General features: G+C 35.6%; 1 long non-coding RNA gene across 1 annotated transcript; it reads right to left on the reverse strand.

Annotated features, from left to right (window-relative positions):
* Positions 1-15,400: 15,400 nt before the first annotated feature.
* LOC141580046 (uncharacterized) lies at positions 15,401-21,924 on the reverse strand. Its single transcript, XR_012512037.1, has 2 exons — positions 21,348-21,924; positions 15,401-19,118 (listed from the first exon to the last, which is right to left on the reverse strand). It is a non-coding gene; the product is annotated as an uncharacterized LOC141580046 (long non-coding RNA).
* Between the last annotated feature and the right edge of the window lie 45 nt (positions 21,925-21,969).

Genomic DNA, 21,969 nt, shown 5'->3' on the forward strand with positions numbered 1-21,969 from the left:
GCAAGAAAGGAAAGTAGTTTTAGAAATAGATCTTCTCTTTAGCCTGTTCTTCCCAGGGCAGATTATTTAAAGTTAGGATGCTTAGAACTAACTGAACTTTTCATCTTCTTTCTAAAATCTCTCTTCCTCATTCTCTTTTCCTGTTAATAAAGCTACCATTGTTTTTTCCTCTTCCTTCTCCATAAGCCCTCCAATAAATTGCCAAGCTCTGGTGATTCTCTTTCTACTGTATTTACATTCGTTTCCTCCTCCTTATTCTCAGTAGCCCACCCTTAATTCATATCGTCCTTTTGCCTTTCACAGACTACAACAATTGCTTCATAACGAGACACAGAATCTCTTCCATATAATCCATTTAAAGCATATGTCATAAATAAAACCTTTTTACTGATGAATTACTTTTCTCAAAGCACAACTCAGATCATGTAAATTATTTGCCCCAAAATCTCTACTACTTCCCATTGTCCGCTGAATAATCTGATACCAGTGCACTCTAGTTTCATTTCTCAACACTCCTCTCCATGACTAATGCTCCTTTGAGCAGGATTACATTGTGTTATTACTCCCTGCACTTCCCCATCTCTGAGTCTTTGTTCACACTGTTCACTCAACTAGAAACCTCTTCACTGACTCATCTTGTTACCTATCTTTCCAGCTTTAATGTTACCTTTTCTACCAGGTTTTCCCTGGAACTTCCATGGTAGGATTTTTTTTTAATATCCCGCTTATGGTAATAATTTCCAAATGCTAGTACATGGACAAACCATCAGTGATAAACTTTTCTCCTGTCCATGATGAAATGAAGAATAATGTAGTGAATGTTTTACAATGGAATATTTATTCAGTTTAAACTTTTATCTAATGTTATGCCCAGCCTTTTCTTACTAAAATATCCTCTTTTTAATTATTGTTAAAAAAAATCTTTACTTGGCAAAAATAAAAGCTAGTAACCATGGGTTTGGCATTTCAGTTGTTGAGAGAAATTTCACTGCGAAATCGAAGAATCCTCATATAACATTTTACCTAGGATTGGTAAGTGGTCAACTTTTTGTTTCATGATTTTTTTTTTTTCAAGTCTCTTTCTCTTACAGATTTGAGGCAGCTATTATTACTCTATAAGATTATTTACAAAAGGACTATTTAAACTATAGAGCAGACAGATGTTTGCATTGCATAGTCTCTTGCACTTGGTGAATTGTAGCGGACACTGTGATGCATTACTCAGATTCTCCTTCCAGGAGGATTTGTTTCCCCCATGCTAGAAGGGCTGTTGTCAGGAGCCATCAGCTGACAGCCTTTTCAGGATTGCTCCAATTGCAGAGAGCCACCTCAGTCAAGGTCATGCCCCTTTCTTGGCACCTCATACCCAATGACTAATTCACACAATGTTGGGAATACTCTGAAGGGCCATTCTAACCCCAGAGGTTTTCCTAAGACCAGAAAAACTGTTGCTGGTTCTGCTCCACAAACTTTTCCTTCTGCCTATTCCTGCTTCCTCCTTACCCTTCTCTCTAACAAGTACAGATCCCATAAACATTCCTATACACAGCCTAACTGCTAAACTCCATCCCAGAGTTGGTTTCCTATAGAACCCAATCTTTTTATTAACTCACTGAAATCCAGAACTATGCTTTTAATCCTTACATCTTCCCAAGAGCCTTACACTGTATCTTGAACAGGTACTTGACACAATTAGAAAGGTTATTTAGGATAGATCTTCTTGCTTGAACCCATAATTCTACTTAGGAAAAAAAAAAAAGAAGACTAAACATACATAGGTAATGAACTCACTTGTGTTTCTCTCCCTGTGACAATACCATAAAAACTCTACTTCAGTATTAGTATATTCTTATGTTGAATTTATAAAATGACATGAGAAATACAATTTAAAATGTCAAAATCATGTGACATTTACTTAGAAAGGCCCATGGGTCTCTGAAAATAAAAACAGACTCTAGCATACAAAAAGGAAATTATTAGAAGGCTCATACAAATCATAGGACAGAAACAGGGGCAATGTCATTTGCCTGGAATCATAGCAAAAAAAAGAACAAATGGACAATCTCCTCAGTTAGCTCATCAGAATGAATCAACTCCTCTTTTGGCTCCAAAGTAATTCCTCTTGAAACTTAAAATTGAGGGAGAAATTGTTTGCTTAGCATGAGTTGTGCCACACCCTCACCTGGTCAGAGATGGCAGGATACTGAACTGACCATCCTACCAAGACTACATGCAGCAAGAGAAGATGTACCTCCTCAGATGGCAGAGGAAGTGCTGCCATAAGGGTGGTGCAGATGTACAGTATACACTGATGAATCGGCCTGCCTAATACAAGTCTATCAGATGACATCAGCAAATAAACATCCTGAGACTCTGAGTCTGAGGATGAATCAAGAAAACATTGTAGTAGCCATTGCCCAATAAATGTAAACAAAATGACCTATAATTTCACATTTCAGGAGTGCTAAACAAGTGGAAATATCCTAATAAGATAGGTCTTTCCCAGATAAACAAACCAGAAAACACAAAATATAGATATTGAAATTGTATCAACCAAATCTATGTAAATAAAGTGAGGTCAGGTTGCTTAAATTATTGAAATAAAATTCTTTGGTTTTTATTTTAATAATGGAAATTTAATTGTAAATGTTTTTTATTTTTACTGTAGTTATGTAGTACTGTGGTTATGTTTATAGTACCTATGATTCTAGATGGATAAAGTGGCTGCCTAATATAAGATTGCTTATTTTCCTATTCTTTTAAAGTTAATTTCAATCTTACATTTTTTAAAAATTAAATTTATGTATATACCTTTGTGGTAGGGTTGTCAGATAAAATACAGAATGCTCACTTAAATTTGAATTTCAGATAATTAATAATAACAAATAATTTTTAACAAATAATTTAAGATAATTAATAATAAATAATAAATAAATTTTCAGTATAAGCAGTCCCAAAGGTTGCATGGGACATATTTATATTAAAAGTTATTCATTGTTTACTTAAACTGTAAATGTCCTCAGGTGTCCTGCTTTTTATTTTCCCTCTAAATCTGGCAACCCTGTTTTGTGATGCATACCTAATGTTTTTGATTATCCAGTACTGATCATTTTCCCTACCACTCATAACCAAACCTCTTTTTTCCTTTAGAGGACTATCCACCCTACTATTAATACATGTGGTGTGGGTGGAACTGACCCATCTCTTACAGGTGCATGATCCAAGCTGTATCAACCTAACTACAATGTCATGCCACAGTGACTGGTTCAGTAATGGGCACATGACTCTGGTCAGGACAATGAGAGCCAGACCTAAGATTTTTGTTCTTTGTAGAAAAGATGAGAGATTTTGTTTGTTTGTTTTGTCTTGTTTTACTTGCTTGTTTTTCCTGAAATTATTGCTAAGCTGGTTGGTGATATGTCCTGGAGCTTCAGGGAGCCAGTACATGAAAAGAGTCTGTCCAAAAATAGTGGCTACACAGGATAAAGCTGAAAGATGAAGAATAAAGCCTGAGACCTACTGATGTCATTAAACCCTGGATCCAGCTAAGCCTGAAGAGGTCTATCTTGGACTTTTCCATTATTAGAACAGAGAGATCCAACTTACTTAAAACAAACAAACAACAACAACAACAAAAACCATAAGCAAGTACATTTAAATTGTTGCCATTTGTTGTCAAAAGTCCCTTTTAGCAAAGATATTTTGAGGCAATGAGAGGTATATACAATAAAGTTATTAAATAGAAAAATCGGAACCAAATGTAGGAGGACAAAATAAGCCAATCCTAAAAGTTAACATAATTTAATGTCTTCTAATACATGTGTACCACTGATACTATGTGAGATGATTCTAAACGTATATAAATAATAATTTGTTTTATTTTAATAGTTTAATACTATTTCAATGTGAATTAAATACATAGCTAGCACATCATACCCAAGTATTCTTATAAAAGACATTTGCTGAAGTAAAAACATGATTTGATCAAAATTAGAATAAAAATTATTCTTCTGGAAATATAAGGATATGGCAAACATCATGAAGGTATCATGCAAGGTCCAACATTTTGAAAGCATTGACATTGTTAATGTGATTGTATATCACGTTCTGCTCTGAGTAACCTAGCATTCAGGGTTGGGGCAGGAAATGGAGAGAAATACGTTATTTTATAACTATCATGAGAAAAGAAAAATTATGTCAATATTTCTGGAAGACCTATTTATTCTCTGCAGCCAAATTCCAAAACAAATTTCTCATTTATTACTTATATGAAGACTGTTAACCTTTATTACTTAAGAAAAATATCCTCTGCAATACTTTTATAATCAAAACCATCAATATAAAAACAAATTTTTAATGTTTTTTCTTGTAACAATCTTCCATTAAAGTCAACAGTTTTAAAAATATACTTTAGTACAACTGGTTCTATAAAATATAAGTTAATACGGTACAACAATGCAGACTTCCAGGGCTCTAATTTAATGGGGGAAAAGAAAAAAAAGCTTAGGCTACCTAGGGGTTTCAATGAAAAGCATTTACATGGAAAACTTTCATAAACCCCACATCTCTTACTTGGTTTTGAAAGTAGCTGAATAGCAAACAATTAGCTATCTGAGGTGGTTTTAGAATACTGGTGCTGTATATTGCTAATGGATTCATATGCTTTGAAAAATCAAGAGAACAAAAGACAATTATTATTAATGAGAAAAAGAAAAAAGGCTTTTTGTAATTCAAAGAATTCTGTAGCAATTACAATTAGGAACCTTTCACAATAGGTAAGATACCAGCATAATGTCCCTTAGAACAGAATGTACATTGTTAGAAATCCAAGTGCAGTAGGCCTTTTCTATTAGGAATTACAGGGATAGGAGTGGAAAGTGGGAAATCAAGAATAGTTGCTGAAGAAAGAATAAGTAATACAATGGAACAACAGCAAGAGATAAGTGAGAGAAAGATACGAAGTTAGGCTTTCTAAAGCATATTTTGGAGAGGAAATTCAAATAGCTTAAGGAAAAGTAAAACAATATTGCTTGAAACCTAATCTCGCAAGAGAGTGATAGAACACACAGAGAATAAACATATCTGGTGAATAAACGTCCTTGGATCAATGATTTCTCCTACTAAGGAAGCAGGAAGAGTGTATTGTTTGCTATTTTTAGGTATAAATTAGTATAGCCTTGGTTTAATGAATAAGACTGAGATAAAGACATGCACTGCCAGTAGCAGAGGAGTTGAAATGCTGACTGCAGAAAGGCACACTACAAAAGGTTTAGTTTCTGATGAAGTAAATATTTAAAAGTTATTTTTTTCTTTTATTGCATAAATATATGTCTTCTACTGAATTACTTATGAAAATACAAACTATTTCATTAGCAGATTTTACTTCTGAAAAGTTTATGAAAACTAAGAAGGGAATTAAGGGCAGATTATTAGACTAATGGACCTTAAAGTCATTCTCATTCCACATTTCCCGTAGAACTAAGAGATATCTAATACTCTCAAGAGTGGGGATTTCTCTATCTAATTAAAGATTACATTTTAAACTCTTGACTTGCAAAAATCCCTAATGTATAGTTAATTGTATGCGATTTTTCTCCTTACCTACACTGACACAAACACTCTTCCCTTAGAAACTTGCTTAGAGAACAAGATTTTTCTGTACAGACAAGCCATCTCTGTTATCATCTTACCATCTTTCTTTACTCTCAGAGTGACAATTTATTTTCTTTATTTATCACTGATAGCTTTGTTAACTCAAAAGAGTTAAAATGCAAAAACTTTCAGTATATTTTTCTTTGAGAAATTAACAAGTTTTTTAATTAAAAATTAATACGGATTTTGAACGATGAATAAAATGTTCCAAATAAGTAGCTCTTAAGTATTTAAGTATTTTTAGCAATAGAAATATCTTTAGACAGACTAATTATAATATGTTATTCCTGGGCAATCTGACACTTTGGTTGAATATATTTTTATCATTAACTATCATTAACACTTTCAAAAGAAAATTTGGTTTTCTTTGCTTATCATATTGTTATGGATCAAGGGTTTCCATAAAAAGTGTAAGGCCGGTTGCCTCACCGGGAGGCCCGACATACCCACCTCTGCCCTCAGCACCTGACTCTGCACCCAGCAGCAGGCTCTGCGCTCGTCACCTAGCTCTGCTGCATGGCTCCTCTGGAAGGCTCCGGCTGATGCAACCCTAGCCGGCTTTTGTACTAGAAAAGCCCGCCCAACAACTCGCCAACCAGTAGCGCCCGCCCTGTCCCAATCCCGCTCCCCTGGAGCCAATCAGAGCACCCAGCTGTTGCTGGGTTACCCATAGCCACAAAAAACCCAGACCCCAGGAAGTCAGCGTGACTTCTCTGGCCCCTTTCTCCGGACGATAGAACCTCGCCCGGGAGCTGAATAAATTAGCATTTAATTTTCTTATACTGGCCTCAGTTTCTTTATTTTAAACTCAGCAATAACCCTTACAAAAAGGAACTAAAATTGGAATGGAAGCTGGCAGCCGGCAAGAGATCTTCCAATGAAGGTGGGAGAATTTTCAAGGCACTTTCCTGTCTACAGAGGATGACTTTGGCATTTATATCCAAACAGGTGAGAACAGAAGTCTCAGCCATGATTAAAATAAAATATTTAGCATTGGGAGATCCAAAATTATTTAGCAGAAAAAGAGATAGAGAGCTACAAGGAACCTAGAGTAGTTTCTTAAAACTCAGAACCATCTTCCCTTTGTCACTCATTCCATTCCTTTCTTTTCTCCCTTCTCCCTACTATATGCTTTAATCATTAGTGAACTAATTCTTACTGAGACTCTGTGGTAGGCAGTAGAGGATCATATTCATGAAAAACATACATATACAGGAACATATACTTGTAAACATTCAGGATCCACCTCCTTAGAGTCAAATGAGGGAGCAGATAAGTACAAATAAGTTAATTTTAAGATGTGAGGGGATTAAATACAAGTTCCAATGTGAGCATGGAAGAACAAGGAACACCTCACCCGGGAAATTCAGAGAAGGCTTCTCAAGGTGGTAAATACCTGATCTAAATATTGAAGGAGGCCAGGCATGATGGCTCACCCCTGTAATTCCAGCACTGGGAGGCTGAAGTGGGAGGATCACTTGAGCCCAGGAGTTTAAGACCAGCCTGGGTAACACAGTGAGATCCTAGCTCTACAAATAATTAGCCAGGCATGGTGATGGGTGCCTGTAGTTCCAGCTACTCAGGAGCCTGACGTGGGAACATTACCTGAACCCAAGGAGGTCAAGGCTGCATAAGCCATGATCTCACCACTACATTCCAGCCTGGGCCTTGAAGTGAGACTGTGTCTAAAAAATATATAAATAAATAAATAAAAATTAAAAATTTTATTTTTTATATATATTTATATATACATATTATATATAATATAATACATATATGTATATTATATATAATATATATTACATATATAATACATATATGTATATATATACATATACATATATGTATTATATATATTATATATGTATATATTATATAGTATTATATATAATACATATATATAATAATGTATTATATATATAATAATATATTATATATATAATCATGTATTATATATAATCATGTATTATATATATAGAATACATATATATTATATATATGTATTATATATATATAATATATATGTATTCTATATATATAATACATATATATATGTATGGAAAGCCTGCCTGACAGACAAACTTGGGGAAACAGGAGAGAAGGAATTCCAAGGAGTGGGAATAAGGTGTGAGAAAGTGTGGCCTGTTCAGGAAACTACCAGTACTGACAGAGTGTAAAGTGTAAGGGTTTGGAGGTGGAAGGAGGAGCTACCGGAGGATGAGGCTGAAGAGGTTGGAAGGAAGAGATATTAATGGGCCTTACATGTCACAGTAAAGAACTCAAATCTTATATTGCAAGCAATTAGGAGCCTCTGAAGAGTTTTTTGGGAGAGAGAGTAACATAATCAGATTCTCACTTGCATGCTGGCAGTGATGAGCTGGATGAATTGTGAGATTAAAACCAGGGAGACAAGTGAGGTGTGAAGGATGCTTGACTTAGGGCGCAGGCAGAAGAGATGAGAAGGAAGTAACAGTGGAGGGCTAATAGGAGGTAAAATTGATGGGAGGTGGTGACTGAAGATTAGAGGCAGGAACAATGCAAGCAATAGGAGAGCAAGGTGCATTTTGAGGTTCCTAACTGGAAAAAAGAGTGTGGTGGTATTAATCACTAAGATAGGAAACGCAGAAAAGATTTGGAACAAAGCTCCTGAGTACAGATTTGTACACAGTGACTTTGAGGAACTTACCAGTTGTAGCTATAGTTCCAGACCTCAGAAGAGAGGTCTGGAGAAATATATGGGAATCACAAAGAGGACAATAAAAGCCATGGGCATGAATAGTGTCACTGTTAAGGGCATAGGCTCTGCTGTCAAAAGACCCAGACTTGAGTTGGCTCTCTCATTGATCTTGTACAAGTTTTCTAAATCTGAAACATGCTGTTAATAATATCGCCTATAAACTGCAAAAGAATTAAATAAAATGGAAATGTATCTAAAGCATTCAGCATGGTGTTGGGCATGTAGAAAGTGCTCGCTGATGCTACTTTATATTACTCTGATTAATCAAATTAGGAAACTAAAATTCACCTATTCACTAAATCCTCTGGGGACCCCTACTATATTCAAGGCCAAATAAAAGAGGCAAAATGATAGAACTCTGGGTGGAATTAATATTTAAGATGTAGAGCCATAGAGAAAGGCAAATGAGTGATCGATTGCCTTTAGTTATGTGACAAAAATGTCACATAACTAAGGCTTTCAATGTTTTCAGGGGGTTAGTAGTTAGTAAGTCATAGGCAAATTTAGTCATTAAAATATTGGGGGTAGAAACAAGCTCACATTGCCTGAGGAGTGAAAGAGAAAGGAAAAAATATGTAGACAATGGGTATAGATTACTCTTTTTAGAAGCTTGGCTGTGAAGAGGAAAAATAGAGATTAGTAACAAGGTATTTCTTTATTTAAATTGATTGTTTTAATGAAGTTAGTTTTTATTTTAATTTGAGAAATAACTGAACATATTTGTACACTGACCAGACAGAGCCAATGGAGAAAACAAAACGATGCATATAGGCGAGAAGGTGACTCAGAATCACTGGTGGAGCAAAAGGAAACAGGGAAATGTAGAGCGCAGTAAAGCAGGCCTCAGGAAGAGCAAAGCGCTTTACTCAGTGAGTACAGAGATGCCAGATCTAACGGGTGCTTGAGTTACCTTTACTGCCACTTGAAGAATTTCAAGGATGTCAAAGAATTACTGAATTCCACATTGGGAGAGTGCTAACTACAGTAGGATAGAGAACAGTATGAGCACCTGGGAAATAACTGAAAATCAATTCTCCACTGGGAATGAACAGGAACTGGTGGCATGTGCAGCTTCGGGTACTGTGAGAAAGTTCTAGTTCAGAAGGCAGATCCTAGTATTGAGGGAGACGATGATCCTAACAATGGCCACTATAAGGAAGCTCAGCATGAAATAACAGAGTGTTTAGAATCAGGGCATGGAGGAATTGAAATTACTTGGAAATACAGGAAATCAGCATGAGCTGAAAGTCCTTCAGCTGGTAGAGTTGATAGAGGAGATCTATCTTTTTAGATCAATATTTTATAGGCACAAAAACCCTTAATAGATTATCAACAAATGGAATTAAGCAATATATAAAAAAGGATAATATATTATAATCAACTGGGGTTTATCTCAGGAATACAACACTGTTTCAACATTTAAAAATCAGTATAATTCCAGGAACAGAAAATCAAACATCACATGTTCTCACTCGTTAAGTGGGAGTTGAACAACGAGAACACATGGACACAGGGAGGGGAGCATCACACATCGGGGCCTGTTGGGGGGTGGAGGACAAGGGGAGGGATAGTATTAGGAGAAATACCTAATGTAGATTATAGGTTGATGGGTGCAGCAAGCCACCATGGTACGTGCATACCTATGTAACAAACCTGCACGTTCTGCACATGTATCCCAGAAATTAAGGTATAATAAAAATAAAAATCAGTGTAATTCACTGTATCAACAGAATAAATAGGAAACAAAATATTTAATAGAATTATTTAAACAAATATTTAAATAATTATTTAAATATTTAAACAAATTATTTAATAGAAACAAAAATCATTTGACAAAATTTATGAGGAAAAACTCTCAGCAAGCTGGGACAGAAAAGAACTTCCTCAATTTAATAAATGGCATCTAGCATCATATTTAATGACCACAGATCAAAGAAATAGAAAACAGAAAGCCATAAAGAATGTCAATGATGCCAAAAGAAGTTTCTGTAAAAAGGCCAATAAATAGTAAAACAAAACAAGACAATTATTTGCTTTCCCAAAAACATTAAGAAAATAGTTTTTAATGCATGCAATGTCATTGAATATGCTCCATAATTTTTGAAAATTTGGCTTAATGCTTTTTTGACATGTGATCCAAAGGTTTGCTATACTATATTTTAGTAGTGAGTTTGGCTATACTATAATTTGGTAGTCATAACTAAAAAGGGTACTGTGATCCAAAGGTTTTGCTATACTATATTTTAGGTTTGACATGGGATCCAAAGGTTTTGCTATACTATATTTTAGTAGTGAGTTTTTTCTATATTGTATTTTAGTACTCATAACGGAAAAGAACACTGTGATCCAAAGGTTTTGCTATACTATATTATAGGTTTGACATGTGATCCAAAGGTTTTGCTATACTATATTTTAGTAGTGAGTTTTGTCTATACTATACTTCAGTAAGCATAACTGAAAAGGACACTTTACAAAAAAGCATGAAGATACATCTACCTGGGAGAAGTACATATGATTTTCCTTACTCAAGCATAATATTTATGTTTTTCAATTGTATTCATCTGCTAAAATTCTGATAGTAATTTTCTTGCAAACTAACTGAGAAGTATTTCATTAACATATTTTCATCAAATGAAAAGATACCAAAACATTTTTACTTTGAAAAATTTTAAACAGTTTAAAAGATTGTTTTTAAGTTTAGAAATAAAAGTTTTTACAGGAAGCATATTTTAGCATTTTGAACTTTAAAGTAATATAATGATGGACAAGATTCCAAATAACTGTTTTCAAAATATGCTTTGGAGAATGTAAGTTTCTTTTGAAAAGTAGTTCAGGGATATAGTAAATGTGTGCTTCCTTTTTTTTTTTTTTCCCGAAATATCTACTAACAGTGATTTGTTGTCCCTGGAAAGACTGGCACACTTGAATAGTTGTCTTTTTCTTTTTTTAAAGTAACATCCTAAGTTTAATGATTCTTATAAGAAATTTACACAAAGATAGACTGGATGTCTTTGTTATAAATTATTTTCATGGTCATCTCCTATCTCATTGTACAGTATTTAAGACACTTTAATTCATAAATCATTAGTTTAGCAACCCTGGATCAAATCATGAGTTTCACTTTTGCTATCTCGGTCCTATAATGATCAGAGATAGATTTTTTTTTTTTTTTTCAGAATTGTCATAAAATATCCCTGTAGCAGGCTATCCTCAGAGGCAACAATTCATTCTTACTGGTTAATTTATCTAATGCTATCTCACAATTCTTGAATTCCTCACGCTTGTATTATTTGATGGCAAAAACTATGAAGTTACCTAAAGCAAGGGTTGGCAAACTTTTTCTGTGAATAGCCAGATAATAAATATTTGAGGCTTTACAGGTCATAAGGTTTCTGGAACAACTACTCAACTCTGCTGTGTTGTATGAAAGCAATTATAGACAATACTAAAAGAATGAGCATGGCTGTGTCCCCCCAAAAGATATATTTACAAAAACAGGCAACACTACAGGTGGAGTATAGTTTGCTGATCCCAGCCCTAAAGCTTTCTAGAACCTCAGAAGTTTCTAGATCCTAATAACCAGAGGCAGTAATGTAATTCTCTGTTGTCTGATCCTAGTTTTCCATCTTGGAATATGAGAGTTTCACCACCTCTTGCCTCATTACAGCCAGGTAAACAATGCCAAATGACTCAGTTTTCTGAAAGATCTGTTGCCTGCAACCACCTTCATAGTAAAATTTTAGAATACCTAGGGTTTCTAGTTTAGAATCACCTAGAGTTTCTGTAAATAACAGAATCTGACCCAGGTTAGCTAAAGCAAAAGAGAATTTCTGGAAAGGATATTGTGACCCTCACAGGTCAGCTCATTTTTTAAGCAGAGGTCAGTTATCCTAGGCCATCTTCCTGTTCCACCTGATATCAGGCTAGTTCATTGTACAAAATAACATCATACTGAAATGACCTGCACAGCAGGAAGTTGCAAGTACACTAGGTCCTTGGTCACATAAATGAATGCTGGATGATATAAAGACCATCAAATATAGGAGCCTGATACCTCAGGGATGTTTCTCGGCATCCGTTGTTCTGAGGCATATAAAAATAAGTCCTTCCAAATGAAGGGCATGTTGCTATTCCTTTTGTGCCTTTCCAGCAAGAACAATGCTTGGTGGGCCTCTTTGGATGATTACGACAATAAGGCACAGTTGAGTGCCTTGTTTCAATCAAGTTACCCAACTATCACAATGCTGCTATCTCTGAATGGAACTGAGAGTGAAAGAAGTCTCTCTAGGTAAGTTCAGGCTGAGGGGAAGTAGTCTGTGAATTGTCCCTTATGACACAGTAAAGTCAAGGGTGCTTGGAGAGTCTGAGAAAGATTGGGATGTTGTATGAACTTGCATTAAAACAGGAAATTTAGACAGGGTAACACATTTTTCTTCTGCGTGTCACAACATTATAATGCGCATGCATATACATGCCATCATTACATGGGAACTGAGTCAACATACCAAGTCAAACCTGATGCTTGTTATAGCTTTCCTCTTTCATCAGTTCAAAGACCCAGTCCAACAGAACATATCATAAACACACAATAGTTTCATTATGAAGAGGTTCAAAGTGAAAGAAAAGTGGCAATATTCTATTATATCTTCCTAAAAGGAGGAAAAATGGAATGTGAGAAAGCAAATATGTAATTTAACTTTTAAACTGATTTTAAGTAAAGATATTGAGCTGAATGACTCCTAAACTAGAACTTATTCTAATGTGACCATTGAGTTGGCATATTCAATGTTTTCCTCCTCTATTAAAAAACAAAACAAAAAAATTAATGAGTACTACTAACTTCCAGGCATGAGGAACTGAAAATCATAACTGATGTAACAGCTATCAAGTATTATCTAGTTTTGAATATAAATGAAAATATTAGATTAATAATTCCATGAAACCAGTCACCAATTACCTTCCTTCCTGCTCTGAGGTAATTAAAAGTAGGATTTTTATGTTCAGGGGATTGTATTCTTTCAACAGAGTCAGGCTTATGATAAGGCTTATATATTCATTTTCATACCACCAAAACTGTTTATATTCCCTTATGCACTGCCTTTTACCCATTGCTTTTTAAAATGCAGGATTTTTTTTAAATCCAAAAAACATGGGATTGATCATATAATTTTGAGCTGAAAAGGACCTTAGCAATCATTAAGTCATTCCTTTCATTTTACAAATGAAAAAGAGAAGGATGCTGAGGTTGAGTGACTTTACTAAGATTACATGGCTAGATACTATCAAAACTCAGATTAGAAAAGCTATAGCTAATAGCTATAGCCCTTGCAGTGGTTTTGCCAGGTGTGAACAATGAAGTCATTCCACCTACAGACTCTATCCTATCTAAGTCTTAAACTGACAAGAATAAATCCCAGTGGTTCGTTACAAGTTCCATCCCCCAAAAGGAATATGATTCAAACATAGTTTGTATAATGCTATAAGCCTTATATGCTTGGGGAAGGGTGGAAGGTGGCTGGTGGTGGTGATAAATTTCATCCCCTGGATGTCATCTTGAAGGTCTGCTTATTGGAATCACCATGAGGGCTTGTTAAAACATAGACTGAAGAGTCCTATCCCCAGAGTTTCGGGTTCAGTGGGTCAAGAGTGGGGCCTGAGAATGTGCATTTCTAACATGTTCCCAAATGATCCTAATGCTGCTAGGGGGGAACCACACTTTGAGAACTGCTGGCCAGTCTCCCTCAGTCCATTGGGATGCCAGCCTACTTTTTGTCTTTGTTTTTTTCACTTCAGTTTCCAATGCTCCTGGATACTGAATTTGCTTCCATATGTTTCCAGAGTTGCTTTCTAAGCTTATGTCAAGACTTCTTACTGTTTTTGAAATCACATCATGCTAAAAACTATTATTCCCCCAAATCCCTAAAATATAACACCTTTCTTTTCTCAGATTGGACACTTGAGCTCACGCAGGAAAAAAAAAAAAATAACTTTATCCTCTGGACTTGAATTAGGTTGCTGGGTAATCTCAAGTAAAGGTCATTCCTTTCTATTGCTGTTGTCACAAGCCCTGCTTCTGATCCCATTAAGTTGTGTGCAGTTTCTTATGTATTGTGTTGTCTTTCCAGGTGCTCTCAGACTACCACATGCTTAGTACTATGTGGAAGAGTTTGGACAAGACTGTAGTTTCTCTTTTTTTTTTTTTTTTTTTTTTTTGAGACAGAGTCTCACTTTGTCGCCTAGGTTGAAGTGCAGTAGCACCATCTTGGCTCACTGCAACCTCCACCTCCTGGGTTCAAGCAATTCTTCTGCTTCAGCCTCTCAAGTAGCTGGGACTACAGGTACACACCACCACGCCCAGCTAATTTTTTTTTATTTTTAGTAGAGATGGGGGTCTCACCATATTGGCCAGGCTGGTCTTGGACTACTGACTTCATGATCTAACCACCTTGGCCTCCCAAAGTGTTGGGATTACAGGTGTGAGCCACCAGGCCCAGCCTATAGTTTCTCTTTATTTGATCTCAGATCCTGTGTCACTATCTTTGTACCTGATAAAAAATTCAGATATTTTTATTTGAATCAAAGGTGGTCATTTGATCTACAAATATACATTGAATAATGTATAAGTTGAATGTTAAGACTAAAAAGATATAAAGATGAATAAGACACGATACCAGCTCTTAGAGAGCCTTGAGGCTAATGTAGGAGACAAACGTCTAAAAAGTAATTATAATTTACAAATGAAAAGCCTGTATATCACTGACTGTATATACAATAAATTTGATTATTATACCAAAATGACTTACACTTCAATTTTCTTTAATGAATCAGCCAAATAGCTATTTATAGATAAATGATATCTATAAATGATATCTAAATGTATAAACATATAATACTAACCCATTCAACCGTTACCAACTTTCCAAGGACAAATAACCTAGTTCATGTGGGGAATAAAAGTTCTTATTAAAGACTGTACGGAGGCAAAAATAAAGACGGCTTACTTCTAAGATACAGAGTTTTACAATTTTATTATGTATGTAACATGCATGTAATTCAGTACACAAAAACGCTATCATCTTGATAATACTGGAAAGCATTAATTTTTCATATTATTGCTTTTTCTTTAAAAAGACCCTCTCCAGTTATCTAGTGTCCTGAAGTTCCAACTGTCTCTATTTAAATTCACTAGCTGCTGAGTACCTTTTGAATACCTTTTCTGCGTTCATGGAATTCCTGACCTTATGAATCTCAGACTCTTAACATTTAGCCTGAAATCTCCAGCTCTTCTGCAGGTAGGGTATAGGTATGTGACCTTTCCCTAATCAGACACACCCATGGGCAACTGTGATTCGAAAACCCATAAAGTGAAGGAGCATGTGACATAGGGTGGCAGCAGAAACATCTTGCTTTTAGAATCTCAGAAGAGATTCTAGTTTTCAATTCCCAATGTTAGCAGTGAATTTATGGTATCTCTGCCCAGAGATGACAACAGTCAAGGGCTCACTGGAGTAGTTCAACAATGAAACTTGGGTGTAGTTTCTAACTGTATAGAATGAGTCAGGAAATCTGACATTTGACCAACAGGCATTCTAGAAAAAGAAAAATATTAAAGGGAAGAAAAATATGAAAATAACAAAAGAAAAGTTTCCAGTACTAAAAGACAAGAGTTTTTGGATAAAAAGGCCTTTGGAATACGCAGTACAATAAATGTAAAAGTATTCCACTATTGTACATCATCAACTTTCAGAATTCCATGAACAAACGGAAGATTCTCAAAACTTTTAGAGGTCATAAAGAGTGATATACAAAAGATCAGAATCAGAATAACATCAGATATCAACAGTAATGTTGAAAATTCAAAATCAATAACACCTTCAAATTCTGAAGAAACTAATATTCAACCTGAAATTTTCTATCCTGTTAAACTAATCAACCAAGGGTGATACTAGAATAAAACAATCAGATATGCAAGGTCTCAAAATTTTACTATTTATGCACTTTTTCTTAGGAAGCCACTAAAGAATGTACACTACCAAAACAAGGGAATATATCAATATAAATGACATAGGTTTCAAGAAACAGAGGGTCTAACATGGAAAGATGAAGGTAAATCCCAGGATAGTAACTCAATTCCACACAATAGCCATGTAGCAACAGTCCAGATTAATATGGGATGATGAATGACTTTGGGAGACAGATCTCTGATTAAAATTAGTGCATCTAATAGATTTCTGATATACTTGATTATGTGGAAAATAAGATAAGAAAGGACTTTATAGTTGTTAACATAGGAGAAATGAAAGAAATATAATTTAAGAAAACTACTGAGCAGGGAAAATCCAACAAAGTGAAAGTGGTACAAGAAGGTAACTTCTGTTTTATGTTATTAAACGTTTCATACACAATTTGATTTTTAAAATTACGTGCATTTGTCATTTGTTTAAAAATAAAAATTGATTTTAAAAACATTATGTGGTACCAGAGACCATACCCTTGACCCCAATAATTTCTATGGGGGAAGGGGGACATGTGTCATCTTCAAATTATCCCAAGTATCCAATTTACCTACTCATCTATAATGTAGTGTAGACTGACCTAAAGCACATTACAATAAAGAAGCCAATGTTTTTCATCTCTCATTTAGAATAATAAGCCACTGAATATTCATTAACATTAAAAACCAGCAGCCAGAAAACCAGTAAGCAGCATTCAGGGAACTATGACATACTTAGCTCTTCAAATCATTTCTTGATTACAGGTAAGTACTAGGCATCTGGAGACTAGGCTATGTAATGGTAGTAACCATCACTGGTAATTCTGTAGCATAAGTAAGAGTTCAATTTTCCACCAACTTCAATAAGAAATTAGAATGATTTGTAAATAAACTATTTATTCCTAAAAAAGAAAGCCCCAAAGAGGTTTGTAGTTAAAATGAATTTTAAAAAGAGAGGCAGAAAAAAATGGTGTGTTAGCCTACTTTTCAGATTTTAGTTGACGAAAAAGAAAACAATTAACATTTAACTTGGGATAACATGTACTAGAACAAATTCTTGTAAGCATTGCTATATGCAACATTTATATAACACTGTGCAGAGATATTTTACAAGATAAACATTTTAAACACATGACATTTGTGGAGGTTGCATGGGAGAAGTAGTACTCATTGCCCCTGGACTTTTTCTGCAAATCCAGATTTGCTGTATTCAGATTTGCTGTTTTTCTGTCTCTATAAATCAGTCCTACCATAGCCAAGCAGCAATTATGGCTACAATAGCTGCTGAATGCCCTTGTGTGCATTCAGCCACCTTTACATTTCCCCACAGTAAGGGATGTCACTACATTTTAAATTATTAACATTAGCAAGGGGAATAGGGTGTTTCAGAGGACTTGTAACAGTACATAAACAATGACATCTGTAAAGAAGAAAAATGGATAACAAAGAACCAGAACAAGAAAAGCTTGCAAAGTACCCATAAGGATAACAGCAGGAATGTATCTGAAAATATGGCCTCATTTCCATAATAAGCTACCCTAATGTTTTCTGTTACAATGAGGGCTTTACCTTAAAAGATCCTACCAAAGAAAGAAAGAAGAAAATAAAGTACTAGCACAGATTCTAGCTGAGGTAAAGAAAGTCAAATGGAAGAAATTAAATGTAAAAATTGCCTTTTTTGGGTTATATTCATATATACCTCAATAAAGCTTTTTTTCACAGCCTTCTCCCACTACTCTTTCCTGTCTTCAAAATAGTTTGGTGGTCTACAAGTTCTAAAAGCTGATATTTCTAGCATATGCATTATATATATATATATATATATATACACACACACATATATATTTAGATTAAATCTGGAGTCTTCTTAACTGAGCTTACAAACTTCAAGATACTCTGTTGAAGAGAAACAATGCTTATGTCCTGGATAAAATCCAGTCTCTCAAACTGGGTAAGAAGAATTTGAGATAAGGAATTAACTTGCCAAAGAAAACACAGAGAAAAGACATCTTGTGTTCTGCTAAATAGAGGATATGCTATCAAGAATGAATGAAAGAAACTACTTTTTTTTTTTTTTTTTTTTTTTTTTTGAGACAGAGTTTCGCTCTTGTTGCCCAGGCTGGAGTGCTATGGCGCGATCTCGGCTCACCGCAACCTCCGCTTCCTGGGTTCGGGCAATTCTCCTGTCTCAGCCTCCTGAGTAGCTGGGATTACAGGCACGCACCACCATGCCCAGCTAATTTTTTGTATTTTTAGTAGAGACGGGGTTTCACCATGTTGACCAGGACGGTCTCGATCTCTTGACCTCGTGGTCCACCCGCCTTGGCCTCCCAAAGTGCTGGGATTACAGGCTTGAGCCACTGCGCCCGGCCAGAAAGTACTTTCTAAAACTTTTGAAACAAAAACAGGGAGTACTGCTTGGTATCAGGATGAGTATGAAAAAAATAGAATCATTTATATAGGGTAAGGGGGGAATCCCCAAATACTGCTTGTTCACAGGCTTAAATAAGGAAGTCATATTTCCAGTGAAATGTTCATGATTACATTTTCCACATTTTAAGAACATCAAAGAGTCAGAAAAAGCCGACAGAAAAACAAAAATAACAATGAAGGGTACAAGAGAAGAATTTAAATTGCAATTCTATGGACAAAGTACTATATTAACAATTTGGAGAAAAATTAAAGGTCGGAGCTGAGGAAAAAAGTCACTGTGGTCTTAATTTTCCATCTCCAAGTCTAAAGAAAACAGAAGAAGGGCAAATAGTTAAAAAAAAAAATTACATTTAGATAAGTCATAAAATTCCTTAAAGAAAATCAATAAAACAATAGTCTAGGCTAGTAAGAGGTTTTGAAATGATTGGTATTCAATAATTCTCAGAATGAGGTAAGATTCTTCAATGCAGATACTGTCCATTTACCTATCATCTCACGGCTTTTTTTTCACAGCCCTTTCCCACTACTCTTTCCTATTTGCAAAATAGTTTGGTGGTCTACAAGTTCTAAAAGCTGGTATTTCTAGCATAAAATTTGCTGTTCTTGAGTTTTTATTAATTAGAAGCTAACAGAATTCTATCTCTAGATTTACAGTTTTAAAAGTTTTATTTTGGCACACTGGAATATATGTAGCCTATCTGGCATAATATATGGCCTAATCAGAAATTCTGCTATCAATTTCTCCACTGTATTTTTGAAAAATTATGTACAATTATAAATTTGAAGGACATTTTTTCAAGAGTCAGACTTAGAACAAAGGTAAGAATACATATATCAAATCTTGACTCCTTAGCTTAGGGAAAGCAGAACAGATCATAGGCAAGGACTGTCAGTGGCAGACAACTAATACTTAAGTGACCACTATGTATCAGGTCCTTTACAAGTGGTATCTTTTAAAAAATATCTCATAATATTTTAGTTTTAAAAAAATTTAATAGACACAATAATCGTACATATTTATGGGGGTACATAGTGATGTTGCAACACATAAAACGTATAGTGATTAGATCAGGGTGATTAGCATATCCATCATCTCAAAAACTTATAATGTCTTTGTTTTGGGAATATTCAATATCCTTCTAGCTACTTGAAACTATACAGTATTGTTAACTGTAGTCATCCTACAGTGCTACGAAACACTAGAACTTATACCTATCTAGTTGTAATTTTGTATTTCACAACTTTGAAGTAGGTGTAATTACCCTCATTTAGACTGTACCTGTATGACACAAATTATTTTCATTTTACAGATGAGGAAACTGAGACGCAGAGAAGTAACTTGTCGAAAGTCCATAAGGTTGTTAAGACTCACAACAAGAAGTAAAACTTGGGCCTATTTAAGTCTTATACTTCTGGTACTATACTTGTACTTGTACTTATACTTTCATAGCTACTTGAAACTATACAGTATTAACTGTAGTCATCCTACAGTGCTACGAAACACTAGAACTTATACCTATCTAGTTGTAATTTTGTATTTCACAACTTAGGTGTAATTACCCTCATTTAGACTGTACCTGTATGACACAAATTATTTTCATTTTACAGATGAGGAAACTGAGACGCAGAGAAGTAACTTGTCGAAAGTTCATAAGGTTGTTAAGACTCACAACAAGAAGTAAAACTTGAGCCTATTTAAGTCTTATACTTCTGGTACTATAATTGTTCAAAGGTTTTAAAAGAAGAGCTGTAATTTTTATTCTCAAGAATTTGTAATGCTTTCTGTTGTCACTGTGCTTTCAACTTATGGGAGTTGCATTTTTGGTAAAAGACAAAGTGATTTAGCTTCTAGGTTTGTTAGAGCTGTAATTCAGAGGCAACGGCAGACTTATATTTCTACTACTGCTTTCCAAACCTACTTACTTTATAAATAGTCCTGTTGTTTTTTTAATTCACTTTTTACCCTAATGTTATTAATCAAGTTTAACTTTGAAATCTCCATCTTTTATGTGGAAACTCCCAAGGCTATCCACTCTCATTTTCCTTTGTAAATTTATTCCTGTTCAGCCAATTTCATTAAGGGCAGCTTTAATTTTAACATTTTATAGTATTTTCAAAGTGCATTGATAGTGGCTTATCAGTCTGGTAAGTATATTAGAGATTTCTATTGGGAGCTATCAGAGATGTTTAACATCAAACAATTTTACCACAGTGTAATTGTTACAGGTGTCTTAAGTTTAACGTATAACGTAATTGAAATTTAGCAATTAGCAGACATGAATCTATGCAACAAGTGTTAATATGTTTAACGTGGAGAACAGTGAGATGCATATTTGATAATTCACTGCAGTCTGCATCATCTCTATATTACAAAATTTTGTTTCAACCGTTTAGTATTTAACTTACAGAACAAAGGGAGTTATCTTAGGTAACTTGTAATATGCTGGGATATTTTCCAATTCACGATATAGGGAGAAAAAAGTGTCCAGAGCCCTTAGAAGAAAATACTTTGAATTTAAATGTGACACATACATTGAACCCACGTGACATGCCAGGCAGGCGGTGGAAGTCAAGTGCATTTGTTTTTGTTACATCCATCAGGGAGCTCTCTTTCACAATTATGGGAGAGGCCTGTTTGTTCTTCCACTCCCACAGCTGAAGTTTGGGACAAAGTCTGAGAAAATCCCAGGCACCTGCGGCTCCTATCGCAGCCGGCACAGGGCAGAGCGCATCTTCCTAGGTTTCAGTCTTCAGATTGCAGGCCTCTCTAAGCCGCGGTGCGCCTGAGAAGTAAGAGCTATTCCAAGGAGGGGCCCTGGGTCCTCATAGACGCTTCGTAAAGGTGTGCGTCCGGCCACGGAAGGCTGGCGGCGTAGCGGCGGCGGCAAGTCTCCATACATTCTTTCTCCAAGCAGTAGTAGCTGGGTCCGGGTACCCAACAGACCAGCCGAGACGCCAGAGGCCAGAGAACGAAATCGGAAGCCCGCGCCCGGAGCCAACCGGGATCCCACTTAGCTCCGCGCGTCCCGGCGTCGGCCGGAAGGGGGCGTGGCCTCGGGCCGGCGCGGCGAGGCGCGCTGCCGAGTGGGGGGTTCCTCCCGCCGCGCGTTTCCGGCGCGCTCCCCCGCGCCCTCCGTCCTGTGGTCTCGCCCGC

Source organism: Saimiri boliviensis, chromosome 10 (genome assembly GCF_048565385.1).
Source record: "Saimiri boliviensis isolate mSaiBol1 chromosome 10, mSaiBol1.pri, whole genome shotgun sequence".
Taxonomy (NCBI): Eukaryota; Metazoa; Chordata; class Mammalia; order Primates; family Cebidae; genus Saimiri; species Saimiri boliviensis.